The following is a 6,805-nucleotide window of genomic DNA, read 5'->3' on the forward strand; positions in this document are numbered from 1 at the left end:
TTAATTGATATTTTATTTTATTTTTAAATTCAATTGTCTAAAGGTAAATAGTTATTTTTTTTTTCCACGTATCCACCTTGAAGATCGGTGACTAATTTTTTTGTTGTCGGAATTTTCAAAGTATCCACTAATAGCAAAATGCAGTCCATGCATTTATTATTAGAATAAATCAAATTCACACCACTTAATTAAAGAACCTATTAAAAATTTAAAATAGCTATAATAACAATTGAATTAATAAAACTTTGTATGTGCGAAAGGCTAATAAAGTACTTGTCACTTGGTATTTACAAAAAGTTATTCTGAAATAAAGTACATGTAAGTAGTTTTCATCCTTAAATGAACAAATAATTTCTTTTATTCGGTAATAATTATTTTTTAAACTCAAACAAAATTTATAAAACAAATTCGTAAAAAAATGTTTTTTTTAATGTTTTTTAAGTTATTTTATCCTACAAACCTAAAATAATTAATTAGCAGTCCTTGTTCATTGTTGAATATTAGGCACAGTATTTCAATCTAGTCAAGGTTTTGTATTTGGACAGAGTATTCTAGTTTAGTTGAAGAGCATAATTTTTTTTTATGATTTTAGGCTTAACCTTTAAGTTGGTCAGTCACTCGTCCTTTTAAATGAACCCAATAAAAAACCCACCAAGGCCCAAAACTATACATCATAAGCATGATTTTAATGTTTTTACATATTTTGACATAATTTTAAAATTTCATAAAAAATTAATCAGACTTTTGTACTCTTTGCTCTAAAATTAACCATGATTTCCAGTGAACCAAAAAAAAACGGAACGAATTTTCAACTTTGTAGAATCAAAATCATATATATAATATTTACTTTAGGCATCCACATATTGATACGTGATAATTCAAGTTACGTGCAAGATAAATTTATCTCTGTTATCTCTAAATTTGGTGTATTTGACAAACGCATTTAAGAGGATAAGAGTGCATTTAAGTTTTTTGAATGTTGTTTTTTTATGTTTGGCAACATTTTTTCTCTAAACGCATGAGTAATTTTGTAACCTAAACCGCGTTTACTTGAAGCAAGAAATTGTTGCTTCTGCATTAACTTAAACGTGTGTTTACTTTGATGATTATTATTAATTTTAATAGTTTTTTCCAAAAAAAATTTGAAATTTGTTTCAAGTCATTTTAAATATTTTAATTTTTTTATCAATTTTTAGTATTTTTTATATTTTGTTTTTTTATTAATTTTTATTATAATAATAAAAATTATAACATACTAAAATAAAGTATTATAAAAAATACTATATAAAAAATATATTAAAAGAAGTATAAAAAATTTAAATATACTAAAAAAATAACATTATAATTAAATATTATATTTTTTTAGTAATTAACTAATTATCTATCTAAAAGTAATTTTAACTAATATTATCCAAACAATATTCATTTTATTAAAATCAATTTTAGTATAAAATTGCCAAACATAAATCATGTTGGCACAGACTCACTTCTACCCAAAATCAATTCTACAGAACCACTCTCATTCAAACTCTAGTTTGACAAACGTTAATACAAACACACACAAATTTGTCACTTTGACACTGCTAGTCCCATTGCCACCACCACCCATCTTTCTCCTTCTTTCTTTCTTGAGTTAAATCTCAATTTGGCCCTGAAATATGGGTGGATGCTCAGAATGATCCCCCACAATTCCGTTGGCCCTAATTAGAACCCCCAAATTTATAATCGCGGTTCCATCTTGTCTGCGATCATCTTCGTCACCGGAATACTGATCTGGCGCAATTGCATGACATGGTGGACACTACTTAAACGACAGTGCATTGGTTTCGCGCCCAAACCCTTTGGAAACCACGTAGTGTAAAGATTTTCTTGATGTTTTGCAACTTATGATCGTCGTAGTAAAAAGAAAGAGAGTTTTAACCCACAAAAAACTGAAACGACGTAGTTTTCAAAGAGTTTGGGTGCAAAACCAATACGCCGTCGTTTAAGTAGTGTTCGCCATATTATGTAATTGCGTCAGATCAGCATTCTAATAACGGAGATAATCACAAAGGTAAGTCGGAGCCACGATTACAAATTTGAGAGTTCTAATTGAAGCCAACAAAATAGTAAGAATTATTCTGGACATCGAACTAAATTTTAAGGGTCATATTAAGATTTAACTCCTCTTTCTTTTTTTCTACGAGTCTTCATTCTTTTTCTTTTTTTTTTTTCTGCTTTCATTTTAAACATAATTGTTAGTTATATAATTTTACCATATTTCACTTTCACTTCTACCTTCAGTCTTATTAACATTGAAATGCATGTAATGCTTTTATTGTTGTTGAATCATATTTATTTTCAAAACGTTTAAGAAGAATTTGTAATTGAGAAATAATAGGAATCGTTTATGGTATTTCAAATGAATTAATAATAACAATAATAATTTAGTCCTTTAAAATATTTAATTTAATCTTTTTCATATATTACAAAATTAATTTTTGGCTATTTCCAAGATTTAGTCTAATTCCGCCACATACATATCATATTTATCGATATCTTAATATTTTTCAAGTTATACCACATCTTCGTATGGTGAGTATTTTATTTTTCTTAAATGTTTGATAGCTAAATTTACCTTCAATATATATACTATAGCCTTTAATTTGAGCAGAAAATTACTTAAGGAGATATATCTATTCCAATCATTCTAATATATCAAGAAAGAATAACACACTTTAACACATGTAATAATGAAGATTGATTTAAATCTCTATTCTTTGCTTCTTGCATTGATAGACAAATAAATATTTCATTCCCTCATCATTATTATTATTAAACGAAAATTTATATACAATTATCTTTATATAAAATTAATAGTAAAAAATTATTAGATAATAATTTAGTTAAATTTATTAAATTATCTAATAATTTTTATCTATCAACTTTATATAAAAATAAATGTATGTAAATATTATTATTATTATTAGATAAAAACTTGTATACAGTTATCTTCATGTGAAATTAATAATAAAAAATCGTTAGACAATAATATAATCAAATCTATCAATTCATCTAACGATTTTTACCTATTAACTTTATACGAAAATAATTGCATATAAATCTTCGCATTATTATTATTGGCACCAATATTGGCATAAACAAGATGCAGATCCCTGGCAATCTGAGATTACAGCTACTACTCCAGGTACAACATCCCTAACACAAAGCTGATAGCAATCTTCACGTACGCACTTATCCAGGTACCAAATCTTAAGCCCACATTGGTTTCTTTGACCCACACCCACTTCACTTCTCATCACTGACACATACAACACGGCAAACACACTACAATTCATCAATTAGTCTTATAATAACACATTTTAATGTAAATCGAAGAAAATTTTATGTTTTAAGCTGTTCAAATTGTGATGTTGATGGTTTGATGAATCAAAAGGGATTAAGAGAGGGAGAAAATAAATTCTTCTCATTGTTGAAGAGAATAAAAAATCCCTCTTAAAAAATATTTGTTGAGTTATTACACCTTATATATTATTACTCTTCATATACACTCGTTAAAAAATAATTACAATAATAAATCTATTATTAATAAAGAAATAATCTAGATAACATAAATGTTACCATTTTTTCTTTAATAAAGCTAGGACAAGAAGATATTAACATGCATGAGATATGAATCAAGATATTAGATATGTATTTGAACAAACCTGAAACCAAAAGAAAAAGTGAAAAAAAGTTTGCCATGCTTAATTTTGCCATTATTTATCAAACAAATTGGTGCCCTGTTCTCAATATAACAATGCTTAATCTATCTATCGATCTCGATGCGTTTTGGGATGTATATATAAGCAAAATTAAAATAATAAAATTTGGTGTGTTAATGAAATTAAAGTACTTATCTCTTGCTACTCATGAAAAGTTATTGCTCATGAATGATTTTCTTATTGGACCGCAATTATATTGTTTAATTAAAAGAATATTTATATATACGTAATTTAATTTGATAAAACTGTGTTCTTATTATTTTATTATATTTTTTTATTCAAATTTTTTTTTACGGTATCTTCTAATTGACAGATCAAGAATTAATTCGTCGAAAATTGGAATTCGGAGTTCTATTTAAAAGTTTATGACTGATGATCAATACATTATTAGGACTAATGAACTAACTACTAGAATATAGACTAACCTAATTTAGTTATATTTTCTTATTTATTAAATCATAGTTTTAAATTTTAAAATATTTTAAATAGCAAATTCGACTTTTAAGTAACATGAAATATTTAAGAAAGTAAGTTATTTTAGCCTACAAAACTAAAATAATTCGTAGTTCTTGTTCATTGTTCAATATTAGGCATTCTCTCAACAATCTAGTCAAGTTTTTGTATTTGGACAGAGCAAATTTTTTTTTTTTTTGGTTAATTTTGGACAGAGCAATCTAGTCAAATTGAAGAATATTTTTTTATGATTTTGGGCTTAAGGTTCAAGTTGGTCAGTCACTCGGTCCTTTTAATGAACCCAATAAAAAAACCCACCAAGGCCCAGAACTATACATATATCATAAGGATGATTTTAATGTTTTTACATATTTTGATATAATTTTAAAATTTCATAAATTAATCAGATTTTTGTACTCTTTGCTCTAAAATTAACTATGATTTCCAGTGAACCAAAAAAAAACGGAACGAATTTTCAACTTTGTAGAATCAAAATCATATATATAATATTTACTTTTTAGAAAATTTAGGGTGTTCCTCGGGTGGGTCGTTGAAGATGATTTTTTTTTAACTAATCTATTTGTTTAATTAATGGATTAGATTTGATAATAAGTTTTGCAATTTTTTTTCTTTCAACCTTATTCTAACCAATCTAATATATTTTATCGGTAGATTTGATTGGGTAGATTTCATGGGTCTAATATTTAAAAAATTATATTTTAGCTATATATATTTGAGATAATTATTAATTAAATAAAAAATCAATTATATTACATAAATTCAATCAACCATATTAATTAGTCACTATTCAAAAATACATGTTAATATTCATAAAAAAAATTGATCATATTATTACAAATAAGTTTGATTATTCTATTATATTAATTATATTATATATGTATGCGCCTTATAAGGTTAGATTAATTGAATAAGTTGTATATGTTAAAAAATGTTAAACCCAACATGGGTTCATGATTTTTCGAATTCAAACAAACTCATAATTTTTTAGTTGAAATCGAATTGGGTTGGTTTAGTGTTAGTTCATTAGCCTGTCACAGGTTCGAATCTCGCTTTGTGCTTATAGCAATTTATTGGTCAGCGACAAACTCTTAAATGTAGTTCAATGTCGCAACGAATTAGTCTTTGACTTGTTAGATTAGGAGATACCGTGAAAAATTAAAAAAAAAATCATTTTCTAGTTGAATTAAGTGCACATTAATCTATTGATTTGATGAGTACATATGATGCATGATTTTGTTGCTCCCAAAATTCTTACTAAGACACTGTGCTACCACATGGAGTGCCTCAAAAAGTAAATGCATTACTAATTGGTTTCCTCAAATAATTAAATTCGTTTTTTGCACGTTGGATAAAATCTTAAGTTCTTAACCTTATGATGAGACCGTATCCTTTAATTTCCTTGCTTTATGAAACACCTGAACCCCAACCTAACATGGCCTAATTTTAACTCTGACCAAGCTACTAGTAATAACTACTACCAAACACACCTCAATATAGTGATGAGAAAATGGAAGAAATGGTTCTCTTGGTGAAGGAATTCCGGTCGGACCAACCGGTTCAAGTTGTTGTTAAGGTTTCTTGGAAGTAGGTTCCCATAATAGAGAATGGTTGTGAGTGTTGATGTTGGTTCACACATTAGTGATCTTGCTAGCTTCACTAGTGACCGCATCATTCTTGCCATTAGAATCTGCACATATATAAATTAAGACATAGGATGTTATTTAATTAAATTCAATTAATTCTAATAATAATAACATTTGTAGTAATAATTATAAGAAGTTTATTTATAACATTAACATACCATGGTGATTGTTGGCTTATATATTAATTCATCATAATATGGAATTGATGAATGACACCAAATCAAAGCAAAGAGAAGAAGAATATATGGTAGAGCGAGGAAGAGAAAGAAGCACAATAATGCTTATGAATAAGTGAAGAAGAGTAGTAGTGAAAGATAAAAATTGTACTCTTCAACTTCACCTGAAAGATGTATCTAATTAATCAAATTGTAATACAAAACCGGAAAAATGATAAAAAGAAATTAGAAATAAAAAGAAAAAACAAAGAAGAAGCTTAGTGTTAGAATGTTAGTGTTGCTGTGTTGGGGTGGGAAACTTTAGAGTGCTCTAATCTGGCCAAGAAATTATATAGAGAAAACAAAAATGGGTTGGGAGAGTGTGGGGAAGAGTGAAGCCAACAATTGGGCCTCGTTGCTGCCAACATAGGGCTTATCGAAATAGAATATTCAATTTTTTTAATACAGTAACTCTTATTTTACATATCTTACAAATCTAGTTGGGTTGATTTAATAGTTAATTTATTAGTTTATTTAAACAGGTATTAAAAATTTAAATTTTATCTTATGTATACAACAACCTATTAGAGAACGAGGTTATAAAATTAAATTTTATTCAAAAATTTATCGTTGTTCAATAGATTATTATATGTATAAATCAAAATTAAAATCCCACATTTACTCTATTTAAATAAGTATTAAAAATTTATTATTTAAAAAAATATTAAAAATTTAAATCATATATTGTTTATATATCAATTTAAATAGA

The 6,805-nt window shown here is 26.5% G+C and overlaps 1 long non-coding RNA gene across 1 annotated transcript; it reads right to left on the reverse strand.

Moving 5' to 3' along the window:
• Positions 1-5,408: 5,408 nt before the first annotated feature.
• Positions 5,409-6,359, reverse strand: LOC107463962 (uncharacterized). The gene is made up of 2 exons (XR_001586980.3): positions 6,040-6,359; positions 5,409-5,925 (listed from the first exon to the last, which is right to left on the reverse strand). It is a non-coding gene; the product is annotated as an uncharacterized LOC107463962 (long non-coding RNA).
• Positions 6,360-6,805: the final 446 nt, after the last annotated feature.

This window comes from Arachis duranensis, chromosome 9 (genome assembly GCF_000817695.3).
Source record: "Arachis duranensis cultivar V14167 chromosome 9, aradu.V14167.gnm2.J7QH, whole genome shotgun sequence".
Taxonomy (NCBI): Eukaryota; Viridiplantae; Streptophyta; class Magnoliopsida; order Fabales; family Fabaceae; genus Arachis; species Arachis duranensis.